At 44.1% G+C, this 24,554-nt stretch overlaps 1 protein-coding gene across 1 annotated transcript in view; it reads left to right on the top strand.

Moving 5' to 3' along the window:
• Positions 1-4,619: 4,619 nt before the first annotated feature.
• Positions 4,620-24,554, top strand: part of cacna1g (calcium channel, voltage-dependent, T type, alpha 1G subunit) — a 727,897-nt gene continuing 707,962 nt past the window's right edge. The window contains exon 1 of the mRNA XM_041216784.1: positions 4,620-4,745. The gene's annotated coding sequence lies outside the window, so the exon portion shown is untranslated. The remainder of the gene's footprint in view (positions 4,746-24,554) is intronic.

The following is a 24,554-nucleotide window of genomic DNA, read 5'->3' as shown; positions in this document are numbered from 1 at the left end:
CCTTGGGGAAAGTTCAGGGTGAATGTGATTAATGGATAGCTCTTCCAAAGAGCCAGCACAGGCACGATGAGTCAAATGGCGTGGAACTATATCACTGTTCCTTCACTGTTGGTGGAAACCTGGAACTCCCTTCCTAACAGCACAATGGGCTTTCTTACAGCACAAGGACTGCTGCGATTCAAGAAGGTGGCTCACCACCACCTTCTCAATTTGGAGGGGGCAACAAATGCTGGCCTAGCCAGTGATGCCCACATCCCATGGTCGAATATTAAAAAAAGGTCTCCTTCTGTCCTGTATGCCTTTCAGATCCTGTGACTGGTTCAAGATAGAATCTGTTAAAGGTGCTGGAACTACTGAGCTAACTTAAGATGCTAGGCTGACTATCACAGCTCAACCAGCATTGGCAAGCAGACTGACCTTCTGTTCATTCCTAGCAGATTTTATGTTCCTTTGCTCGTTTTTTTTTTAAAGGTGTTCAGGCTCTCTTTCACTGTCCATCTAGTGATCCAGGCTGTGATCCCAGCACCTTGGCTTCCTATATACATAACGGTCATTGCACACAAAAACATTTGCAATGTGAAGTTCTTTGAAACATTTAGGTCACATAAGGCAGGTAAATTTAAACAAAACTCTGCAAACATCCCCAACGCTCAGACTCAGTTCAGCTTCTGTCTTCTCTCTGTCTCAGCTAGGCCCGCTCATAGTCCACCTACCCCATCATTCTGGCCCTAGGCACTAAATTCTTTCCACATTATTCTCTTCTTCCCTCCACATTGTTCTCTTGGCCCCATATTCTCTCTTCTTTCCCCATATTTTCTCCTCTTGACCCTTATGCTCTCCTCATGGCCCATAATCTCTCATCTTGCCCCCATATTCTTTCCTCTTTCCCCCACATCCTCCACCTTGCCCCCATATCCTCCCCTCTTTCCCCATATCTCCCACTTATTCCTCACATTCTCTCCTCTTTCCCCATATTCTCTCCTCTTGCCCCATATCCTTTTCACTTGCCCCATATCCTCCCCCTTTCCCTATATTCTCTCCTCTTGCTCCATATCCTCCCCACTTTCCCCATATCATCCCCTCTTTCTCCATATTCTCCCTTATTTCCTCATATTTTCTCATCTTGACCCATATGCTCTCCTCATGGCCCATATTCTCTCATCTTGCCCCAATATTCTTCCCTCTTTCCCCCATATCCTCCACCTTGCCCCCATATCCTCTTTCCCTTATATCCTCTCCTCCTGCCCTATATTCTCCCCTTTCCCCATATCATCTACTCATTCCCCACATTCTCTCCTCTTTCCCCATATTCATCCCTCTTGCCCCATATCCTTTCCTCTTGCCCCCATATTCTTCCATCTTTCCCCATTTCCTCCCCTCTTCCCCATATCCTCCCGTCTTTCCACATACACTCACATCCTCCCCTATATCCTCCCCTCTCTCCCATATCCTCCCCTTTCCCCACATCCACCCCCTTTCCCCATATTCTCTTCCCTTGTCCCTACATTCTTCCATCTTTCCCCATATCCTCCCCTCTTGTCCTCATATCATCCCCTCTTGCCCCGTTATCCTCCTTTCCAATATCCTCCCCTCTTTCCCCATATCCTCCCCTTTCCCCATATCTACCCCTTTCCCCATATTCTTCCCATGTCCCTATGCTCTTCCCTTATCCCTATATTCTCCCTCTTGCCCCATATCCTCCCCTCTTTCCCCATTTCCTCCCCTCCATCCCCATATCCTCCCCTCTTTCATTTCCTCCCCTCCATCCCCATATCCTCCCCTCTTTCCTCATTTCTTCCCCTCTGTCCCCATATCCTCCCTTCTTTCCTAATTTCCTCCCCTCCATCCCCATATCCTCTCCTCTTTCCCTATTTCCTCCTCTCCGTCCCCATATCCTCCCCACTTTCCTCATTTCCTCCCCTCCATCCCTATATCCTCCCCTCTTTCCCCATATCCTCCCCTTTCCCCATATCTACCCCTTTCCCCATATTCTTCCCATGTCCCTATGTTCTTCCCTTATCCCTATATTCTCCCTTTTGCCCCATATCCTCCCCTCTTTCCCCATTTCCTCCCCTCCATCCCCATATCCTCCCCACTTTCCTCATTTCCTCCCCTCCATCCCTATATCCTCCCCTCTTTCCCCATATCCTCCCCTTTCCCCATATCTACCCCTTTCCCCATATTCTTCCCATGTCCCTATGCTCTTCCCTTATCCCTATATTCTCCCTTTTGCCCCATATCCTCCCCTCTTTCCCCATTTCCTCCCCTCCATCCCCATATCCTCCCCTCTTTCCTCATTTCCTCCCCTCCATCCCCATATCCTCCCCTCTTTCCTCATTTCCTCCCCTCCGTCCCCATATCCTCCCCTCTTTCCTCATTTCCTCCCTTCTATCCCCATATCCTCCCCTCTTTCCCCATTCCCTCCTCTCCGTCCCCATATCCTCCCCTCTTTCCCCATTCCCTCCTCTCCGTCCCCATATCCTCCCCTCTTTCCCCATACCCTTGCATCCTCCCCTTCCTCCCTCTTTCTCCCATATCCTTTCCTCGTTCCCCATATCTACCCTTCTTTCCCTATATTCTCTTCCCTTGTCCCCATATTTTCCCCTCTTTCCCTTAGATCATCCCCATTACCTCTTGGCCTCTCCCCTTTCATTAGATCCGCCCCTCTTGCCCCAATATTGTCCGTCCCTTCCCCACTCCCTCCCCCCAATCCCCGCTGTCATTTCCTCCAGCCAATCACCACGTGTCCTCCCTACCGCCCCCCCCCCCCCCACGTTTTGCTGGCTCTGATCCGCATTGGATTGTGAGAGAGCCAATCACATAGAACGGCACAAAGGTACAATCCTCATTGGCCAGGCAGGCATAACCAATCGCCGCTCGGGGAGGCGGACATTTCCGAGAAGCTGTGACTGATTGGTCAGCCTTACCTCGGGAACGGCCGTTCTGACTGTGATTGGCGAAAGCGCACCAATCAGGCGAAAGGCGTGGACGAGTCGGGGCTTTTGAATCGAGCTGACAGCGGCTGGCCGCGCCTCACGCTGATGGACAGGGAAATAGACCAATCGAGCTGCAGGGCATGTTGAACCGTGACCCGATTGGCGCAAGGACGTGGGGGGAAGGGCCAATTGGCGACAAAGGGGGGCGGGGCCCCAAGTTTCATTGCGATTCCAGCTGTTGACACGTGGGGGCGGGGTGCGCTGCGGACTGACAGCTGGTCCGACCAATGGAGAGAGTGGACCCCACGGGGCCCGCTGATTGGGTAGCTGGGGGGTCCTGGTAACCAATAGCGGGTGAGATGAGGCATTGGGGCGGTGGGAGGAGGGGGTGGGGCGAGAGCGACTGTCTGAAGTTTGCCTGGGATTCCAGCTGCGAGGTGTGCAGGTTCCAGTGTGGCCATTGTCAGTTCCAGCTCAGTGAATACAGGGCAGTAACAGCAAGAGGGAGAACAGCAAGACTTCAATCAACACTCTACACCCAGCTAATCATTTCAAAGAAATATCGCAGCAGAAGATTCTATGCAACCAAAAAAAATGAATTTGCCATCAGTTATTCTTGCCTCAGAATATAATAAAAAGAGACATCATCGCTTGTAGTGGGATCTCTTTATTGCAAGACGCACGCATATCTCTTGTGTGGTTTTATTTTAAATTTCAGTCTCATCAGCTGTTGATTTTACCAGGACTTCAGAAAAAAAATGAGTGGGAATTAAATGCATCACAAGAATTTGCATCAATAATTGCTGCTTCAGAGTAAAACGAGAGAGAGAGAGAGAGATCCTTCTACAGGGATTTGTGTTGCAAAGATACAGCTTTTGATTAATTTCATCATCCTCTGAAGACTGTACAGGCACTCCGGGGGCAAAAAAAGAGGATTTTGTTTTAAAGATTTTATCACCAGTGACCTCTTTCTTTAAATGTAGTTCCTTTTTTTGTTTGAGAGGGCGGAAAAAATAAATGCATTGTTTCCGCGAGGGGTTCTCCCTCCACAATAATCAATGATTTCTCAGATATTACACAGAAGTATTTCTTCATCTCTGTAGAGGAGCCGAGACAAAGGGATTTTGCACAGCACTCCTGAAACACATCCTAACTATAAGCACCATTCTGGTTGTCTTTTTTTTAAAGAACTAAATCAAAAGAGAGACTATCCCTAATGGGATTCACGTTTTTGGTTATGTGAAAGATGGTTTCCAAAGAAGAGCTTAAGTGAATGAAAGAACTGAAGACTTCATCAGTCAATGCAAAGCAATTTAGATGTAAGAAAAACCTGATTTTTGATTATAATCATGCCGGAATTGGAATTGACTCCAAAGGAACAATTTGATGCTTTAACTACTCTTTAAGACGAGTGGAGAGGAGAAACAGGTCAAAATCCCTTTAAATTATTGTTCAAAGGGACTGTTGAAACTCTCGTCTAAATACTGGAAGAGGGGAGATGGCTGAAGATGAGACGGACACAAGTCCGAAAGAAGGGAGCTCACCGCTGCCCAGTACTTTTATCAAGCTGAACGACCTGGATCGAGAGGGCAGGCGGAGGGAAGGCGAGGAGCCGGCCGGCACCGACTGCAGGGAGCCCGACTCCCAGTACAGGGAGCTCCCGGAGGGAGCGGAGAGCTGCGAAACCCAGCAGGAGCAGAACCACAGCCAGGAGCACCTGCCTTACCCCGCACTCGCCCCCGTCGTTTTCTTCCACCTGAAACAGACGACCCGCCCCAGGAGTTGGTGCCTTAAGCTGGTCTGTAACCCATATCCTTTCCCCAGCTTGCACACTGACGGTAGGGGGTTTATTCCTGAATTTCCATTGAGCGTATGTGGGGTTTTTTTTTTTGTTCTTTATGTTTTCCTCTCTTGTTACATTTTGGTGCTGAATTAGACCAATTGCTATACCGTATTCTGAAAAAAGTTGCACAAAAACCCCTATAAAAGCAAAAAAAAAGTCTATCCAGCCACTGTGGTGCTATTTTACATCCAACGCACTGTTACTAAATTAAAGATTGAAATGTCAGTAGGAATGCTAGGGACAAAATGAACTGCTTTGCCCTCATGTCCCCTCTCCAATAGTCGAAGAGGTTCAAGTTTCAAGTGTTATCACTGGATGGTGTGTGAATGGAAATTGTTGAGTTTCCATATGTTTTGGGGTGGCGGAGAAAATAAACGGGTATGTAAAACTGACCAAGTTACATCACTAGGCTGCGTCCTACTGCACGCAAGAAATCACAGTTTAAGGATTTCCAATGTGTTTCTTTTAGTCAGTGTGGTTCTAGGGATTGTTTAAAATCAGCCGGCATTATCACCCGTGTAACAGTTTCATTGTCCAATACTTGGCCAAGAAATGATCCCCAGTGGATCGCACAGAAAAGAATCTTACAGGATTTCTGGTTTGATTCATTGGATTCTTTAAGATTTGCTAATCGCAGTTGCCAGGCTCTTGGATGGTTATATCTATCACTCAGAATATTTTCTTAAAAGATATAATCAGATTAAAGATGGGCAGACGTTAATGCATTTATTGTGTGCGTATTGTACTTCTGTACAGGTGTATACTTAACTACATGTTTATGCATTAACCATACCTACATAGAGGTCTAAATGTTTATTTTGTATGGGGATAGCTTTGCATATCTGTGCGCAGGTGGTGTATCTATAGGTATTTGTGTGCCTGCATATACATCAGTATTTGTGTGTGTGTGCGCATGTATTTATGTTCAGGACAGTTTGTGTGTGTGAGTGATTATGTATATATCTATGAGTATTTGTACATGTGTATGGATTTGTGTGTATTTATGGACAGGAGTAGGTCTGTGTGAGATCTATAGCCAGGAGCATTTGTACACAGATGTGTGTGTGTGTGTTTATATACCTGGATATTTGTATATCTGCGCGCAGGCTTGTGAGTGCAATAATGTACAGGAGCGTTTATGGTCTTAGGCCAAAAATGTGGGAACAGTAAAATGCTGAAGGTCATCAGTAAAGGGATCTCCAGTCTGTACAACTAGCTACAAGAAACCAGCATCTTATATACATTCTATTTATTTCTCCGTCATCTGTCCATGTATCTTCATGCCTTGTACATTAATGCTATCCTCCATATAGGGTAAATGTGCTCCCAAACAGAGATTGTGGACTAACTGACCCGGCAATCTTGGGTGTGGAGATATTAGGTGAGATTTTAATTCAATCAAAACCCACCCACTTAATAAGGAGTTAAAATCTGGCCCACTGTCGAATCCTCTTCTCACATGACCTTGCATATGTTGACTGTGCTCTCTGCCACTTCAGGGCACCCACCTAGTATCTGATGTTTAATTTGCTTAAGGGGAAGATAGCTAGCCTCCTGAAACAATAGTTCTTAGGTTAACGCCACATTTAAATACCTGTACATACATCTGTCTTTTAACCTGCACTCTTCTTTATGTACAGAGGAGATTCTGGCGGAGCAGGTTGAGACGAAATGCTTGTCTTCCCATTTACTGGAACAAGATTGTCTCGGGGAGTTGGAAGTCTTCCTGTTTATTTAGAAAGCAATGGTGCATTATTGTATATAAAATAAAAGTGCAATTAGGAGAAATATTTTTTTTAAAAAAACTTTTATCTGTTCTGAGCCCTGGCTGTATTCCGTCTTACACTATCAGATCGCGTCCACTCTTGTAGAAGTTCGCTGAGATGTTTGCACCTGCGGAATACATACTGCGGTTTCAAGACCAGAACTTTCCTTTTCCTTTGGGACCTAAGATTTCAGTGAGGTCTGACCCGTGCGATTCCTCGTTGAAGTCTCCCGACCTGATTCCTTTCCAGTAAGCGGCTGAGGGTGGTTAAAACCATCAAAACTGTTCTATCCGACGCTGAGGCAGGAATCACTTATTCTGTTTGAAGCCCATTTTCGGTACTTCTGAGGTGCTGTAATGGATAGTTGATGGCTGACAATTAGTGGGCCGCGCCAGCCCGTGATAACAGCAGAATACCGCGGATGCGGGAAATCTGAAACAAAAACAGAAAATGCTGGGAAAACTCAGCAGGTCTAGCAGTATCTGTGGAGAGAGAAACAGTTAACCTTTCGAGTCCCTATGAACCTTCTTCAGAACGGAAGAGAAGTGGAAATGTGATTAAATTTATAACTGTTTAAGGGGGAGTGGGGCAGGTGAAGGTGGGTAAGAAGGCCAGCGATAGGTGGGGGCAAAGGAGGGATTGACAAAGGTGTCATGAAGTAGAGGACAAAGGGAGTGTTAATGGTAGCGGTTAGCCTAAAAAAAGGTGCTGATGGTGGCGTAAAGGTAAGAAAGCAGAATATGATAATAGTAGGATAAGGGTAGCATTGTGTGAAAGAACAACATAGAACAAGTAACAGATGGTCCTGTAGGGGATGGGGATGGGGATGGGGTGGGGCCGGTGACGGGAAAAGGAAGGATAGAAAATGGGAAAGAAGGGGGGCAAAAGGGATAAAAAGGGATAAAACCATGGATAAATAAATTTTAAAAATAATAAATAAATACTTTAGCCTTCCCTGGTGTTGACTTGGTTAGAGGATGGTCACCATTTTCAATGTGGAGGGACTTGGTTCACAACATTGGAACCACCAGTTACAAGGAATTTTAAAAGCACTTTTAAGCATTTGGGGTTCCCAACTATTGCCCTGAAACAAGTGGTGCAGGTTTCTTCGATTCAGACCATCTCATTCCATCATACCTTCGCTTTGTTTTCTTACTTTATCCTTGTGGAAAGGGATCCCAAAATTTAGATTTAACCCGGTAGATAAATGGACAATTACGAAAACACACAGTCAAGTATAATTTTTGTTCTAAAATTTAGTACTTAAAGGCTCTAACCCACTGAAAAACATCTTAAATCATATTCAATGTAAAAAGAAATGGTGTCTGGTATTTAAGCCAATAAACACTACGAGAAGTGAGTTATTATGAAACCAGTTACATCTACCTTTGACACAACATAAACCTATTCAAAAAGGCCCCACATGCATGTTATTGGGTGCTGCATAAACACCCCTTCTTAAGAACCCTCTATTCCCTTAAGTGTACTGTAAGTGGCCTCAACGCTCGCTACTGGAGTCAGGGAGGCACTGAAAGTTGAAACCAAGCAAGTACCTTTCCCGACAAGCATCAGGTTGAAATTCAAATCTCGTTTGAAGAGGGTCACGGCCAGATTAATGTGAGGAAAATAATCTGATGCTGCCTATCTTGGGGGAAGCAAAAAGGGATAAATAAAGCTGGTATCAAGGCAAAATACTGCAGATGCTGGAAATCTGAAACAAAAACAAAAATTGCTGGAAAATCTCAGCAGGTCTGACAGCATCTGTGGAGCGAAAGACAGAGTTAACATTTTGGGTCCGTATGCCTGAAGAAGAGCCATGCAGACCCGGATCGTTACCTCTGTCTTTCTCGCCACAGATGCTGTCAGACCTGCTGGGATTTTCCAATATTTTTTGTTTTTGTTTCAGAAATAAAGCTGGTATTGGCAGGCACTAATTTGAGGAGGAACAGAGAACTCTCCTGGTACCATGGCCAATATTCTTTCTCAGTCACTGTCATCATAACAAAAAAAAATTACTTAGTCATTCACCTCAGTGGGATCTTGCTGTGCACCAAATGTAGGTCAAGCTTGTCTCATGTACTTTACATCACAGAATCACGGAATCACAGTGCAGAAAAGGCCCTCTGGCCCATCGAGTCTGCACCAGCACTTTAAAGTGTAAATTTTCTGAGAAGTAGTAAAATGATTTTTTTCCCCAAAAATATACTTTATTCATAAAATATTGAAAAGTATAATGCAAAACATTTCAAATTGGACACAAAGGGAGGTGTAATCATATTCAACTTTTCTCTATAAAGCATGTTGCACTTTGAGGTGCCTCAATACAATTGCCGTACATGTGATATTTACCATATACATTCAATGACAAGCATACAGCCCAAGGGGTTTACATGGTTTCCAGCCCCTCAGTGAACTCTGGTTGAAAGGCCTTAGACGGTGGCCTTTCCCCACTGCGCCTTTGCAGCAGCTACCCCAAGATTTAATCGGTCCCTCAGCACCTCGCCCTGCATGTTGGAAAGTAGTAAAATGTTGTTTCAATGCAGATTCTGTTTAAGTTGACCTGAGTCATTGAGGCTGGGTGATGCTGCACTCTTGTCTGTTCATTCACTTTTCAGTGACATTAATGTGTCATTATCTAGTCATTTGGTAGTACGGAACCTGAGTATTGCTGAAAAAAGACTTTTTTTTGGTCAAAAAATGTCTCTTTTTTCAGCAGTATCCTTATCTCAAAACTGCAATCTCCCCAACAAATCTACATTTTTAAAAACACTTCAAAGTCAGACTTTCTACAAGCAGCTGTCCATAAAGGACTCATTTGATCTCTGAAGAACTCCAGTGAACTCCACTGACTGGCCATGTCTCTGCTGTTAGTTAAGGGTCTCGCTGGGTCAGACTGCACCCAGAAGCACTTTTTCACACACAGGAAACCTGGAGGTCTCTCACCCACAATGCTGCAGATGATGAGGGCAATTGGTGCTTTCAAGACTGGTTTTGTGAGGTAAGGCCACAGGGAGCAATGGAGGGTAAATGGAGCTGAGTTACAGATCGACCATGGTTTAATTAAATGACAGAACAGGCTGGAGGGATTGAATGGCCTTCTGCTGTTTCTATATTTACACCCTCTATTTATATGAGTTTTTCAAATATTAATAAACCAAGGGTAATAATAGGTTATTCAAAAATTCAGCATTTAACTCTTTCAGTATTGAACTTGGGTGGCACAGTTGCTGCTGCTCACAGGGACCCGGGTTTGATCCTGATCTTGGGTGTCTCTCTGTGTGAAGTTTGTATGTTCTCTCCGTGTCAGCGTGGGCTTTCTCCATGTGCTCTGCTTTCCTCACACTGTACAAAGACGTGCTGGTTAGGTGGATTGGCTACAGTAAATTGTCCATCTGTGTGAGAGTGTGTGCGCCGTGATGCACTGGTGTCCCGTTCTGGGTGTACCCTGCCTAGCGTCCACTGCCTGTCTGGATAGGCTCCAACTCCCCGCAACCTTAAATTGAATGAAGCAGTTCTGGAAAAGTGAGTGAGTGTTGAACTTTACAATTCCTTATCAAAAAGTGCATTACTATTTATCCTAACCTCACACATTTGTCTGGAAGGCAGTACAATACCTCCCAACTGGAGCATGTGCGACTGAGGCAGGTTTAATGGACAAGAGAGGGGATTTTTCTGTGACAGAATTTTGGTCTCAGGGTTTGAGCTGGAACTGTAAATGCCCCACAGCTGGCTGTGAACATTCATATATATATATACCCCAGAGCAGTCCGTGTGCTGCTGATCACTGTAAACAAGGTCTGGTGCACAGCTTCCAGGGTAAGGTCAGTGCAAACATTTGTGGGGCTTTAATTCCTGTCTTTTTTTTGCAACACAGGGAAGATGCAAAAACCTTCCACTCATTGGGGAGTCAAAAACCAGGGACTATCAACATAAAATGGTCCCCGACAAACCCAGAAGCAAAATCAGCGCTAACTTCTTTACTCACAGAGTGGTTAAAATGTGGAACTCATTACAGCATGAAATGATTGAAGCGAATAGCATGGATGTATTTAAGTTTAAGCTAACTAAGTACCTGTGGGAAAAAGGAATAGAAGGAAATGCTGGAGATGAAGAAGGGTGGGAGGAGGCTTCTATGAAGAATAAACGTTGGGCTGAATGAACTGTTTCTGTTCTGTGAATATAATGTGATACTCTGCAAAATTCACTAAAATAATTCCCATATGTAAGAATAATTCCCTTGAACCCCACAAGGTTTGGGTGGGGGGTGTTTTGTACAGTGACGTTGGAGAAAATAGCTAACAATAATAAAGCAGGAAAAGGGACTGTCATTCAAAATGTATCTAAGCAGCCTCACTCGAGCCCCGTCAAAAGGTGTTCCTTCATTTTAGCTATTAAACTGAAGAAAAGGCTACAGTGACTCAGAGTCCCCTCCTTCCATCTTTCCACTCCCCTTCTACAAATCTGAAACTGGTGAACACTCACCCACCCCCCCAATACTTACAGGAATAATGGCCCAGATCTTCCAGTCTCTGGATAGTCGGAAAACAACATGCCACCCCCAGGTGCGCTATAGGACCCCCACAGAAGTCTCAATGCACTGATTCTGTGGGAATTGCCCAAGAAGTTTGAACTTGCGATGGGCAATTCTACTGTTCCCAGGGACCCTCTGATTTAGAGTTGGAGACTTCAGATGGTTCGACTTACTTATCTGGGTAGTTACCCAGGAAATGTTAAGCAGAAAAATCCTGTTCTAACTCCAGGGTAACTATACAACTGTCTGCCCCCTCGACCCCTGACTCCCCTGACCTGACCTGGCCTGTCCCACCATCCGACTCTGCCCTGAACAGCCATTACTCTCATGACCCCCAACTCTCCTCGACCCACCTTCACCTGACCTCAGCTGCCCAACTGTCACTCTATTCCCCTTACCCATCCTTACCACTTACGCACTTACCTTAGCAATCCTACCCCTTAGCCACTTACTTCACCCTACCCCCTTACCCACTTACCTTACTCACCCTATCCCCTTATCCACCCTATCCGCTTACCCAGTTACCTTTCCCAGCTTACCCCTTACTGTACCTGCATATCCTCTTACCCACACTACCCCCTTACTCACTTACCTCACCTACCCGATCCCCTTACCAACCTACCCTCTTGCCTCATCCACACTACTCCCTCACCCATCTTACTCCCTTATCTTACCCACCCAAACCCCTTTCCTCACCCCCTTTCCTCACCCATCCCACCCCCCTTACTCACTTACTTTCTGTAGCTTTTCAAGGAAGCTTAAGGAAATGTAAACTCTTTGCTTACCAGAATATGGCAGCTGGTGCTATAAAAAAAAGGGCCATGGCTTCTCTTCTCGCCACGAACCAGCACCATGAAGAAGCAGTTCCGCTTCAGGTAGGCACTCCGCAATTCTGGAGAAACCAGGATCGGAAGTCCCAGCCAGAACTGCGGAGCTCCAGCATAGCGTAGAAAAGTAGGAAAGAGGCAGCAATCCGACTGTGGTTGCTGCTCCTCGGAAGATTTGGGCCAACAGCTGGCTGAGCGGCGCCGGTTAACAGAGTTGGCACTGGATTATAGAGCTGCTTCATCAATCTGTTAGGATGAGATTGTTCCCTAGCAGATTGAAGTGGAATTCTCCAACTGAATTGAACTACTGAATAGATAATATATTTTTAATAAAGATTGTAGCATATGCTTTACGTTATTGGAAAGATACCAGGAGCAGTCATGTAGTACGTTGTCATGTAGGTGACAACACTAGCTGGCATACTTTTCCACTCCATTGTTCTGGCACATCAAAGTGACCATTCCTCATGTGTGACTATTTTAAGTTTCAGGCCTGCAGACGATATTCTCCCTGGTTCAGCATCAGCAGTCCAGTCGGTAAATGGACTGTTTGTCCCTTATAATCCGGAGTTGCCTTTATTGTCCAGTGCCTAATCACGAGGGCCATAAAAATGAAATGCGTCATTAGGTGAACCAGATACTGTAATCTCTCACATCCCACTCTCATCCAGAAGGTCAATTAAGAAACATTCTAATGAGATAAGATCAATTGAAAAGCAACAAACTAGCTTGTTTTGCATATAATATATGAATGAATAAGACAGAGTTGGCAGGATGTGTTGCTTGATGGATGTGTGCCACGTATAGGATGTGAATGTATTATTCTATAATTAATAGATTTATATTATAAGCTATAGTTTTTGAATTCTCTCATCTTATAAAGGTGATGATTCCTAATTTCAGTATATTTTCTTCTCAAATACAATCTTGGGCTTCCCCACATCACACACCGTTGGTTCTGGATGAGCGAGTGGGTTGGCCTGTCTAAGAACTCTCTAAATTCTGCTTGGAAAGCACAGATTCAAGGACCTCCCTACTGCTCCAATTGCCTGCTTGGAGACTGGGCTACAACCATATTATTATAGCACCATACCATGGGAACAAACCCCTTGCTCTACAGATCAGCATGTTGTCACTACCATGTATTGTCACTGTGCAACCATTAGACATTGTTTTAATTCTCTCTGTGGTGAGTGGTTAGATTGCCAATCATGTGGGCACATAGCTCAGCCTAAGAGTGCCTGGAAGTGATTATATAGGTGCCTGGAATCATTATAAATTCATCCAGTGGCAGAAATGCAAGCTTTCATATCAGTCTCTCTGCTCCCTCCTAAACAGCCTATACTCATCACTGGTTTGCCTTCCTCATTAGCAAACCACATTAAATGCCTATTTCCGTTGTCTTTATATTTAAAATGCCACACACCCGGTGGAGTCCATAATGCAAGGAGCAAAGGCCAAATTAAATCCTGGTTAATTGACAAAATGGTCTAACAATATTCTGGGCTACCAGCTCTTGTTTGTGCCTAGGTAATGAGCCCTTCATCTCTACCAGGCCATCATAGGCAGAGGATGCTAAAAGGATGGGAATTTTCAGTGACTGCCGATTGAATAACACTGAGAGAGATCTCAGAAAAGTCTGCAAAACTGCTCTCTCCATGGTGCAAGCTGTATCTAAGGGAAAGGCAGAAGAAAATGGGAAATGTATCAGAACAAAGTTTTTAAAACTTTGATTTGTAATTATTTTTCAGACAATTATCGCCTGTAGTTCAAAAGAAAGAGGGCAAGTATTGTTTCCTGCTTTGACATTCTGCTTGTACTAAAAGTGTTAGAAGACAAAAATGTACCAGAAATAACACATATGCAGACACATACACATGCAAAGACACAAACAAAAACACGCCAACACACACACATGCAATCACACGCACAAACACACAAACACATACACACACATCAACACACGCATGCAAACACTCGCACACACACACACAAACACTCGCACACACACAAATACAGACACATGCAAACACATACAGAAACACACACACACAAGCCCACACACAAACAAAATTGTACGTAGGTGATATTTTAACTGTAGAGAAAACTCATGGGAACATGAGCAAATGCTATTTTTCTTCCCTATCCAATGTTACATTATTTTGAGTTTAGTGGAAAGTGAAATTGGACAGGGTGTAAAGTCAACATTGCATCCAATTTTGTCCATTTTGTGACATGCATTAATTTTTTAAGTAATTGAAAGATGGCATTCCTTTTTCTGAAGCACTTCTGAATATTCTGTCTCTAAGTGCTGCTGGTGCCTTTGAAGTGCCCCACATGAAGTGGAAACATGTCAGGAGCCACCTGCACTGACATTTTGAGCTCCCCTATGCGGTTATTGTTCAGCATCACCCTGAGGACGATGCACTTTGCTCAGCACTGTGGCTGCTGCATGTCTCCTGTTGAAAGCAGCCAATCCTCTGAAAGCTGTACAGGTGGTCATTTAGCAATAAAGAGCTGGGCACCCAGTGACTGTGCAGTGTTAACCCTAAACACCATTGCAGTTTATTCACTGAGAAAAGATCCTCCTACTGGCTGAACAAGTGCAGGTTGCAGCCAAAGAGAGAGTTCAAGTTTGGAGCCTTGTTGCTGAGATCTGTTTCCTTAATGGAGTTGACTCAAGAACCTGATTGACAAACAGGCCTATTCTGAATGCTCAGTTGTGATCCTTACACAGACAGGAATTACTCCTGTTCTGATTATTAATTTGTTTTCAGGATATGGATGATACTGGCAAGGCCATATTTATTGACCATTACTAGTTGGCTGAGAAAGTGGAGGAACCTTTTTTTTACAGGACCTGGGCATTGCTGGCTAGGCCAGCATTTATTGCTCATCCCTAATTGCCTTCAATAAACTGAGTGGTTTCCTCAGCTATTTAAGAGTCAACCACATTTATGTGGATCTGGAATCACATGTAGGCCAGACCAGGTAAAGACAGAAGATTTCTTCTCTAAAGGGCATTACTGAACCCGATGGGGTTTTATGACAATGTTTTCATGGTCATCATCAGGCTTTTTTTTAATTCCAGATTTTATTGAATTCAAATTTCACCATCTGCTGTGGTGGGATTCAAACCCTGGTCCCCGGAGCATTACCCTGGGTCTCAGGGTTACCAGACCAGCGGGAATACCACTAGGCCACTGCCTCCCCAACCACTGCAACTGTGGCTTGTTACCTCAGGTGACATTACTGCTGTCCTACATGGTCAATGCTTAAAGGACATGTAGGCTAGACCAGGTTGGGGGCAGCAGATTCCTTTCCCTGGAGGACATTACGGAAGCCAACTGCATCACAGACTGGTATAACTGTTTCAGCAAGACACCAGTACACAAGCAGCAAGAAATTCTCTCAACGTTTCCCCCATGCTTTTCCACTAAGAAATCAGTTTGTATGTAGAGTACCTCAGACTTTTGCTTTGAGATAAGTCTCTTCAGCTAACCGTGTATGCATGTTCAATGGATTTGTGTGTAATCCTTTCCTGTGTTACTTTAATGGAACAGTTAACTCATTTCACATGAGTTGTACATCATTATGGCCCCCAAGTGAAAAGTCAAACTTCTAGGTTGTAATTTGCCCAGTGCCTCAAGTAGGTACTGTAGTTGTGCAAATGGAGTGTGACAAATCCTGTACATCTTGTATACAATCTGGGTAGAGCTCTTTTCTGACACTGCACATGAAGTTCGACTGTAAGGTTGGCATTTTATGTAAGGTCCTGTTGTATGTTTGTGACGATGATGAAAGTTTGATTTTTGTTTTGTTATGAAATTAATACAATATTTTTCTCATTATTCTGTGCAATGTGGGCATCACTGGCAAGGCTGACATTTATTGCCCATGCCTAGTTACCCTTGAGAAGTTTGTGCTGAGCCCTCACTGCCTTGAAGTAAGAAGTTTTGTTTCGTGCTACCTTTAGCTCATATTGCTCTTTGGTCTTTTGATTCTCCATGCTTTCTTTTGTAGCCTACATATTTCCCACCACTCCCACCTTTGAATTTGCCATTACTCTTGAAGAACAATGCATGCAGACCATTTTATGACAGAGCAGAATTTTTCGGTCATAATTTAATGACACTCAATCAGTGGAAGACATATTACAACAGATGAGATTGAACTAAAAATGCTGCTAATGCAAGCATTCTTAATTAAGGCCCAACTGCGTGAGTAGAGTTGGTGATGTAGTTCAGGATGGCCTCTCCCTTTCCTAAACTACAACAGTGACTTCGCTTTGAAAATCACTTTGTTGGCTGCAAAGCACTTTGGGACATCCTCAGGTTCTGAAAGGTACGATATAAGTGCAAGACTTTCTTTCCCGTATTTCTATCCTCACTCAAAGCAAATCGGTTCAACAATCTCCAGCCTTTGTCACAGTCTTTTGCCTTCCCCCCCCCCCACTCCAGTGCTGCTGTCCATAGGCCTTAATGGTCAGCATGTGTTCTTCCAGCTCATTAGTTTCAAGAGAATCAGAATGTTCAGCCGGGTGCAGTGAGATAAGATGCAAAAGGAGGCCAGGAGAACCTGAGGAGCTATGTATAACTTGAGGGAAGAGTGAGCTGAGGCTGACGCAGAGAATAACTCCTTCATACTTCAAGTCATTGATTTATGGATTAGACTGCTGCCACCTAGTGCAGTATATAGTGACTCCATCCAGGCATTCAAATGTAATTTGAATCAGTTCGGATTTATTAAAGCGGAGAAATGTATAGGTTCAATGCAGCAATTTTTTTTTTAATCCTGAGTAAAAAGTGAAACTGGCCTGGAATAATTGCCTTTAATTCCAGTATTCCCATTAATTAAATTCACTCCAGGCAGCAATGCTAAACTCTGAACTGCTGCTGCATGTGTGAGTTACACACTGGTTGCTGATCACAGTGACACACAAGGTTAACGTGATGCGGTGTGCCAATGTAGGACCTCCCAGAACGAAAAAACAGTAAAAACTGGGAAATAAGAGCACTGGTCCGAACTGTTTGTTCCCGCTGGGCTGTTTATTTTTTTATAGGGGCACCATCGGTGTGTGCTTGTTTTAAACCCCAAACCATTTTGTTGCCCAGTCACAATGAAGCATCATCGATTTCCTCAAGTTTTCCCATTCAACATTGTCTGCTTCTTGTGCCTAGAGCAGTTTGCTATGGTCCAATTCCCCTCAACTACAGCATCGATGTGGAAAACATTTCAAAATGTGGCTGCTATAATGTGAACTTGCTGTGAACTTGGCACCTTAGTGAAGTTAGCCTGTCCAAAATCTTCTTAATAGGTGACCATGGATGACCCTAATAACCTCCTAATGGTACATTGCTCTGATTACTGCCATTTATCCCACATATGTTCAGCTGAGGCAGTGGTCATTGGGTAAAGGTGGACTCTGTGGTAGAGTTTCTGGTGCTCTGGGTTCCTGCACTTCGAGGGGCGTATGGACATCTGTGTCTACAGTCCCTTAGGAAGGACATTCTGAAATTGAGCCATTTCACCAAGGGATGCACTATGAAATGCCCAGGGAGAGGAGGGAGGGACCTCCTTGGAGGGGGAGGTTAGGGTGGCAAAGAGTCAGCACTAGTACAGGTTATGGCCTGGAATATGGCAGCTGCCTGGCTCCTGAACAAAAGCTGATATTGAGAAAGGGAAGGCCAAAAAAAACCTAAATAAATATTTCTAAAATTGGAGGGTATACGCCAGTGAAATGTTCCCCTGTAGAAGCAGCGAGTTACTTACCTCATACTTAAACTGTTCTGTTTGTTCTTTCCCTTTCTTCATTTGGTGGTCCCTCGGCTTGAAAAACACATGCTATTTCGTGCAATGCCTGAAGGTTTGTGTAGGCCCAAGTCCAGCTTTACAGCAGCTTTTTCTCATTTAGTGTATTATGAGACTGGAATACCAGAGACAGGAATTTCAGTCGAGGATTTCTGCCAATAAAATTCCAATCACACTGCTCTTTGAAGTTTTTTTTAGGTTAGATTGCCATTTTCCTTTTAGGTTCCCCATTCTATTGACTATTTTTTGTTTCTTCTCCAGTCCTTGTTTATTGTTTTAAGTGGTTTTGATCCTGAAAGTGCAATGTGAATACAGAGGGGATAGAAGTTGGTTTGGGCAATGACACAAATTGTCCAGTCATCCATTGCAGTCAGTAAAACTGAATATCAGATATGGAGCGTAACAGGGAGGAAATGCAATACCATCCACTTAATGCTGCCCACAAAAGCAACTTCTACCCCACAGTATACTGCCAATTAGAAATGTTCAAGGGCTCAAGGCCTTTTTTTGATGGATCAAGCCAACATTCCCCCATTATCCCTCATTTCTTTCTTACACCAGAAACTAATCCAATTGCCTTTTGAAACCATTTGTGCTTTTGCTTCAAAAGATGACATAATACGGGGAACAGTAGCATCATGGTAATATTCTTCTTCAGGTGTCATGTCCTAAGATGACATTAGTAGCCATGGACGTCTCGGTCCATGGTTATGCTTGTCAAGAAAGCTCAGTAGTTCGCCAATGCCTTCTGTAGGCACATGGCTGACCAAGAATCTCTCCAACATTTACCACCCACCATTGGCATTTGTTAGAAGCATTTACAAGTTGATGCTCACCCTGTTTGGCCACGTTATCAACACATCTTCCTTGGTCCCCAAGTTCTGGAGCAGGACTTGAATCCAGAGCTTCTGGGTCAGAGGCAGGGACTTCACCCATGGCATCACAAGACCCCAGCCCATATGCAGCAAGACCTGGACAATATTCAGTCTTGGACTGACAAGTGACAAGTAACATTCACACCACATAAGCGCCAGGCAATGACCATCTCCAACAAGAGAGAATCTAACCATCACCCCTTGACATTCAATGGCATTGCCATCGCTGAATCCCCCACCACTAACATCCTGGAGATTGTCATTGATCAGAAGCTTATCTGGACTAGTCATATAAATACTGTGACTACAAGGGCAGGTCAGAGGCTAGAAATCCTGCTCCGAGTAACTCACTTTCTGATTCCCACAGCTACCCACAAGGCACAAGTCAGGAGTGTGATGAAATTCTTTCCACTTGACTGGGTGATTGCAGCTCCCACAGCACTCAAGAAGCTCAACACCATCCAGGACAAAACAGTCCGCTTGATTGGCACCACATCCACCACCTTCAGCGTCCACTCCCTCCACCACCTACACACAATGGCAGCTGTGTGAGCCACCTACAACTCACCAATCCACCTTTGACATCACCTTCTAAACCGATGACCTCTACTGCCAAGCAGATGTTTGTGAATTCACCACCTGTTCCACTCCAAGTCACACACAGAATTTTAACAGCACAAAAGGAGGCCATTCAGCCCATCATGTCTGCACTGACTCTCCAAATGAGCATTATGACCTAGTGCCATTGCCTTGCCTTTTCCCCGTACCCCTGCACATTGTTTCTATTCAAGTAATCATCTAATGCCCTCTTTAATGCCTCGATTGAACCTGTCTCCACCACACTTCCAGGCAGTGCATTCCAGACCCAAACCACTCATTGTATGAAAAGGTATTTTCTCACCTCACATTTGTTTCTTTTGCAAATCATTTTAAATCTGTGCCTTCTCGTTCTTGATCCTTTTACAAGCGGGAGCAGCTTCTCCCTATCTACTTTGTCTAGCCCCCTCACGATATTGAACATCTCCATCAAATCTCCTCTTAGCCTTCTTCTCTCCAAGGAGAACAGTCCCAACCTCTCCATTCTATCCTCCTAGCTGAAGTTTCTCATCCCTGGGACCATTCTTGTAAACCTCTTCTGCACTCTCTCCAATGTGTTCACATCCTCCATATAATGTGGTGCCCAGAACTGTACACAATACTCCAGCTGAGGTCTATCGACTATCTTATATATTCGGCATAATCTCCTTGCTCTTATCCTCTATGCCCCTATTAACAAAGCCCAGGATACTATATGCTTTATTAAATGCTCTCTCCACCTGTCCTGCCACCTTCAATGATCTATGCACATATACAACCACGTCCTTCTGTTCCAGCAACCCCTTCAAAATTTCGCTCCTATTTTATATTATCTGTCTATGTTCTTCCTACCAAAATGCATCACCTCACACCATCCTGACTTGGAACTATATCACCATTCCTTCACTGTCACTGGGTCAAAAACCTGGAACTCCCTCCTTAATAGCACTGTGGGTGTACCTACAATTCACGATCTGCAGCAGTTCAAGAAGGCGGCTCACCACCACCTTCTCCAGGGCAATTGGGAATGGACAATAAATATTGGTCTAGCCAGTGATATATCCCAAGAATGAATAATAAAAAAAAGGCTTCAGTGACTGGTCTTTGTGCCTCTTGAGTCAGATTGCTAGGTTGACATTCCAATACTGAGGTAGTGCAACACTGCCTGAGGCACCTTCTTTCAGATGTGACATTGAACTAAGGTTCCAATTTTACAGTTCAAAGTGAGACTAAAAATCCCATGGCAATATTGAATGCGTTCTCCTGGTCCCCTAGACAACATTCCTCTCTCAAGCAACACTGTTAAAAGTAGATGAACTTGCCCTTTGTGAAATCTTCCCATGCACAAAATGGCTGTGTGATTTTCTATATTGCAACTATACTTTATTGTGTATTTCTGAGACATGATGAGGTGTTACATAACATGAACTGCTCTGGTAGCTTATTCCACAGTTCAACATTTAAGTGAAAAACTTTCATCTGATTTCCTGTCTTAATTTGAAACTTGTGTACCCCAGTATCCAAATCTTTGCCACAGGGAACAATTTGCCTACATGAGCTCTGAGATTTCTTCATTATCTTGAAGAATTTATTTAAGTCAACTCAAAGTCTCCTTTTTTCCAAAGGAAAAAAGGTCAATTTTCTTTAGCTTTCCTCATAGAGTCATAGAGGTCGACAGCACAGACAAAGGCCCTTTGGCCCATCGAGTCTGCCCCAGTCAAACAAGTACCTAACTATTCTAATCCCATTTTCCAGCACTAGGCCCATAGCCTTGTATGTCATGGCATCGCAAGTGCATTGTTTAAAATCCTATGATTTGTCATTCTTTAATACTTCCACTTTACATATTACAAAGAAGTTAACATTGACTCCTAAACCACTAAAATTGACAGGTAGTTTTTAACTTTGTTTCTACTGGTGCCCTTGAATATTCACTTGTGAGTTTATGTTCGTGTGTAGCTTGATCAATACATAGCCCAGTGATGCAAAAATCAGCTTGCTGTTGCTCAGAATATCGAATTTTGCGAGATAGAAACTAGTCTAAGTATTCAGCACTCCGGGACGATTAGGGCACAGACAATTGCACCTATTCCCTCTCAATGCAATATGCCTGAGCCAAATCAGTCCCAACTGCAGTCAAACCCGAGGCAGTGTTTGTCCTCTGAACTCGTAGTCCACCTGGACTTGGAGGAAAGCTGTTTGGAATGCATTGTGTCAAACCTTCTTATCAGCCTTCAACGAAGGTCATAACTTTGAGCTGGATTTATACATAACACATATAAATTGCTTCCAAAGTGTCTTGGCTCAGTGATACTACACTTGCCCCCAAGTCAGAAGGTTGTAGGTTTAAGTCCCACTCCAGAAAGGAGCTCTTAATGCAGGCTCACACTTTAGACCAGTACAGAGGAAGTATCGCTTTGTCAGAGGTGCCATTCTATTGGATAAGTTGTTAAACTGATGCTCCGTCCAATCTCTCAGGTAGACGCAAAAGATCACATGGTATTATTTTGAGGGAGAGCAAAGGAGCTCTCCCCAGCATCCCAACCAATATCTATCCCTTGTCCAATCTTATGAAAAAAAACTGATTAGTTGGTCATTATCATATCACCATTTGTGGGAGCTTTCTGTGCACAAATTGGCTGCCCCATTGTCTACATTGCAATAGTAACTACTCTTTAAAAAGGTGGCACTTGCAAAACCCAAAGCTAAATGTCTGCTGTTTGATGTGATTCTACAATTGGGCAGCACTTGCTGAACAATCCTGAATGCGCTAAAAGTTACACTCACTGCTGATCAGTTGAGCTCATAACATGGCTCATTTATGCCTGCTTGAAATGATATATATTCATACATGGGGACCCATTCCCTGCAAACAAAATAACTATGTTCAAGCCTTGAGCCTTTTTTGAATTAAATAGGAGCTTGGGGAGCCTAGAGTTCCCTGTTGCTTTCGCTATGCCAATGCCTTGGTCAATAAAAGTGGACTGCCAACCAGCATCCTTTTATCCTGTAATATAAATTGCTGTGATCATTTGAAATTTGGCATTCTTGCATTTGTCCTAATGGAGGCAAGATGAAAAGCTTTTACATGTCTCTCTTTTCAGCAATATTCAAATATTTAATCAGCTGTAAATGCTTCAGGGTGCCCTAAGGCCATGAAAGGTCTTATATGAATACAAATGACTGACGTTAGCTTTTTTTTTACCCTTTTGGTTAACAAATCACAAAATAAATTGGAGAGCTCAAGTTTTTTAAAAAACCAGCAAACAAGGTGGAAAAGGGTTTAAAGGTTTATTATTGGGAGGAATTGGGTTAACATGAAATGTTTACAGGAAAGAACTTGCATTTATTTACTGCTTTTCACAAATTCAAGATACTCCAACATGCTTTACTTTGGAAACAAGGTCCCTGTTAGCTACACAAATGCAACGGCCAATTTGTACACAGAAGATCTCACAACTAGCAAAAAAGGTGAACGACCTGATGATTTGCTTTTGGTGCTGATATTTAATGGGATAAATGTTGGCCAAAACACTGGGAAAACTTCCCTGCTCCTCCCGAAGCAGTGCCATGGGATCCTTTACTTCCACCTAAACAGACAGATGGCACATTTCTATAATGTTTCATCTGAAAGATGGCATCTCCGGCTTTGCAGCCTTCCATCCATACTGCACTGTAGCATCAGCCCATATTATGTGATTAAATCCTGATTGCTTAACATCACAAATCTTCCTGATCAATATTCCTGTGCCCTGTGCTAGAAAACGCATCTGTGCAAAAGGTGTGAGAGAGGGCAGAAATAGGATTGGCTACAGTGTCCCAGTGTTCAAATAGGCTGTTAATATTCGTTGTCCAGAGTAACCCAAGGAGAAGTTACTTGCATGTGGAGCTGGATCCCTGTCAGTTGGCGTGTTCAGGGGAGGGAGAAAGGAAAGAGCGTGTTACTGTTATTGGTTCATGATCCACCCACAAGGTACTAATCAGCCAAAGCTGTAACTGCAAAGCCCATATGACAGCATGGTGACTATGGTCTGATGTGCGTTTCATGCGAGGATTTCCTTTAGCATGTTGATATGAACTGGATCCAAGTTGCCGTGTCTGGGTCTCATTTGCAGACAGCACAGGGACCTCCCTCTCTGACAGGGTGTAGAACCCTTGGCTTTACTGCTCTGCCTGGCTGTCTGACAGCTCTCCCTGCAAGCACTGAATAGGAGTCACTTAGGATTCTCAATAAGAGGGAGCGAGCAAACCACACGAACCCATAGATTAAACTCGTCAGGTTTTATTTTTCTTGGCTTTTGATGCATACTGCACATTCCCGTCTCTCAAGAAGTAAAAACAAAGTGTATGGTTTTACTTTACTGATTAATGTTTTTGGTCTGTAGTGTAATGCGTGCGTGTGTGAGAGGGATCATGTGTGGGAGAGAGTGTGTCCTTGAGTGAATGTGTTTATAAGTAACAGAGAGTGAGAGTGTGTGTGTGAGTGAGTGTGTCAGAGAGTCCCTGTGTGTCTGGAAGCAGAGAGTGAGAAAGTGAGAGAGAGAGTAACAGAATGTGAGAGTGAAAGAGTGTGTCAGAGAGTGCCTGTGTGTCTGGAAGCAGAGAGTGAGAGAGAGAGTGAGTGTGTCAGAGAGTGCCTGTGTGTCTGGAAGCAGAGAGTGAGAGAGAGAGTGAGAGTTTGTGTGTGTGTGTCAGAGAGTGCCTGTGTGTCTGGAAGCCAAAAGTGAGAGAGAGAGTGAGAATGTGTGTGTGAACGAGTGTGTCAGAGAGTGCCTGTGTGTCTGGAAGCAGAAAGTGAGAGAGGGAGTGAGAGTGTGTGTGAACGAGTGTGTCAGAGAGTGCCTGTGTGTCTGGAAGCAGAGAGTGAGAGAGAGAGTGAGTGTGTGTGTGTGTGTGTCAGAGAGTGCCTGTGTGTCTGGAAGCAGAAAGTGAGAGAGAGAGAGTGAGAGTGTGTGTGTGAACGAGTGTGTCAGAGAGTGCCTGTGTGTCTGGAAGCAGAAAGTGAGAGAGAGAGTGAGAGTGTGTGTGTGAACGAGTGTGTCAGAGAGTGCCTGTGTGTCTGGAAGCAGAGAGTGAGAGAGAGAGTGAGTGTGTGTGTGAGTGTGTCAGAGAGTGCCTGTGTGTCTGGAAGCAGAGAGTGAGAGAGAGAGTGAGTGTGTCAGAGAGTGCCTGTGTGTCTGGAAGCAGAAAGTGAGATAGAGAGTGAGAGTGTGTGTGTGAACGAGTGTGTCAGAGAGTGCCTGTGTGTCTGGAAGCAGAAAGTGAGAGAGAGAGTGAGAGTGTTTGTGTGAACGAGTGTGTCAGAGAGTGCCTGTGTGTCTGGAAGCAGAAAGTGAGAGAGAGAGTGAGTGTGTCAGAGAGTGCCTGTGTGTCTGGAAGCAGAGAGTGA

This window comes from Carcharodon carcharias, chromosome 22 (assembly GCF_017639515.1).
Source record: "Carcharodon carcharias isolate sCarCar2 chromosome 22, sCarCar2.pri, whole genome shotgun sequence".
NCBI classification, from domain to species: domain Eukaryota; kingdom Metazoa; phylum Chordata; class Chondrichthyes; order Lamniformes; family Lamnidae; genus Carcharodon; species Carcharodon carcharias.
The sequence above is the reverse complement of the archived record's forward strand: the minus strand, read 5'-3'. Positions and strand labels throughout refer to the sequence as shown.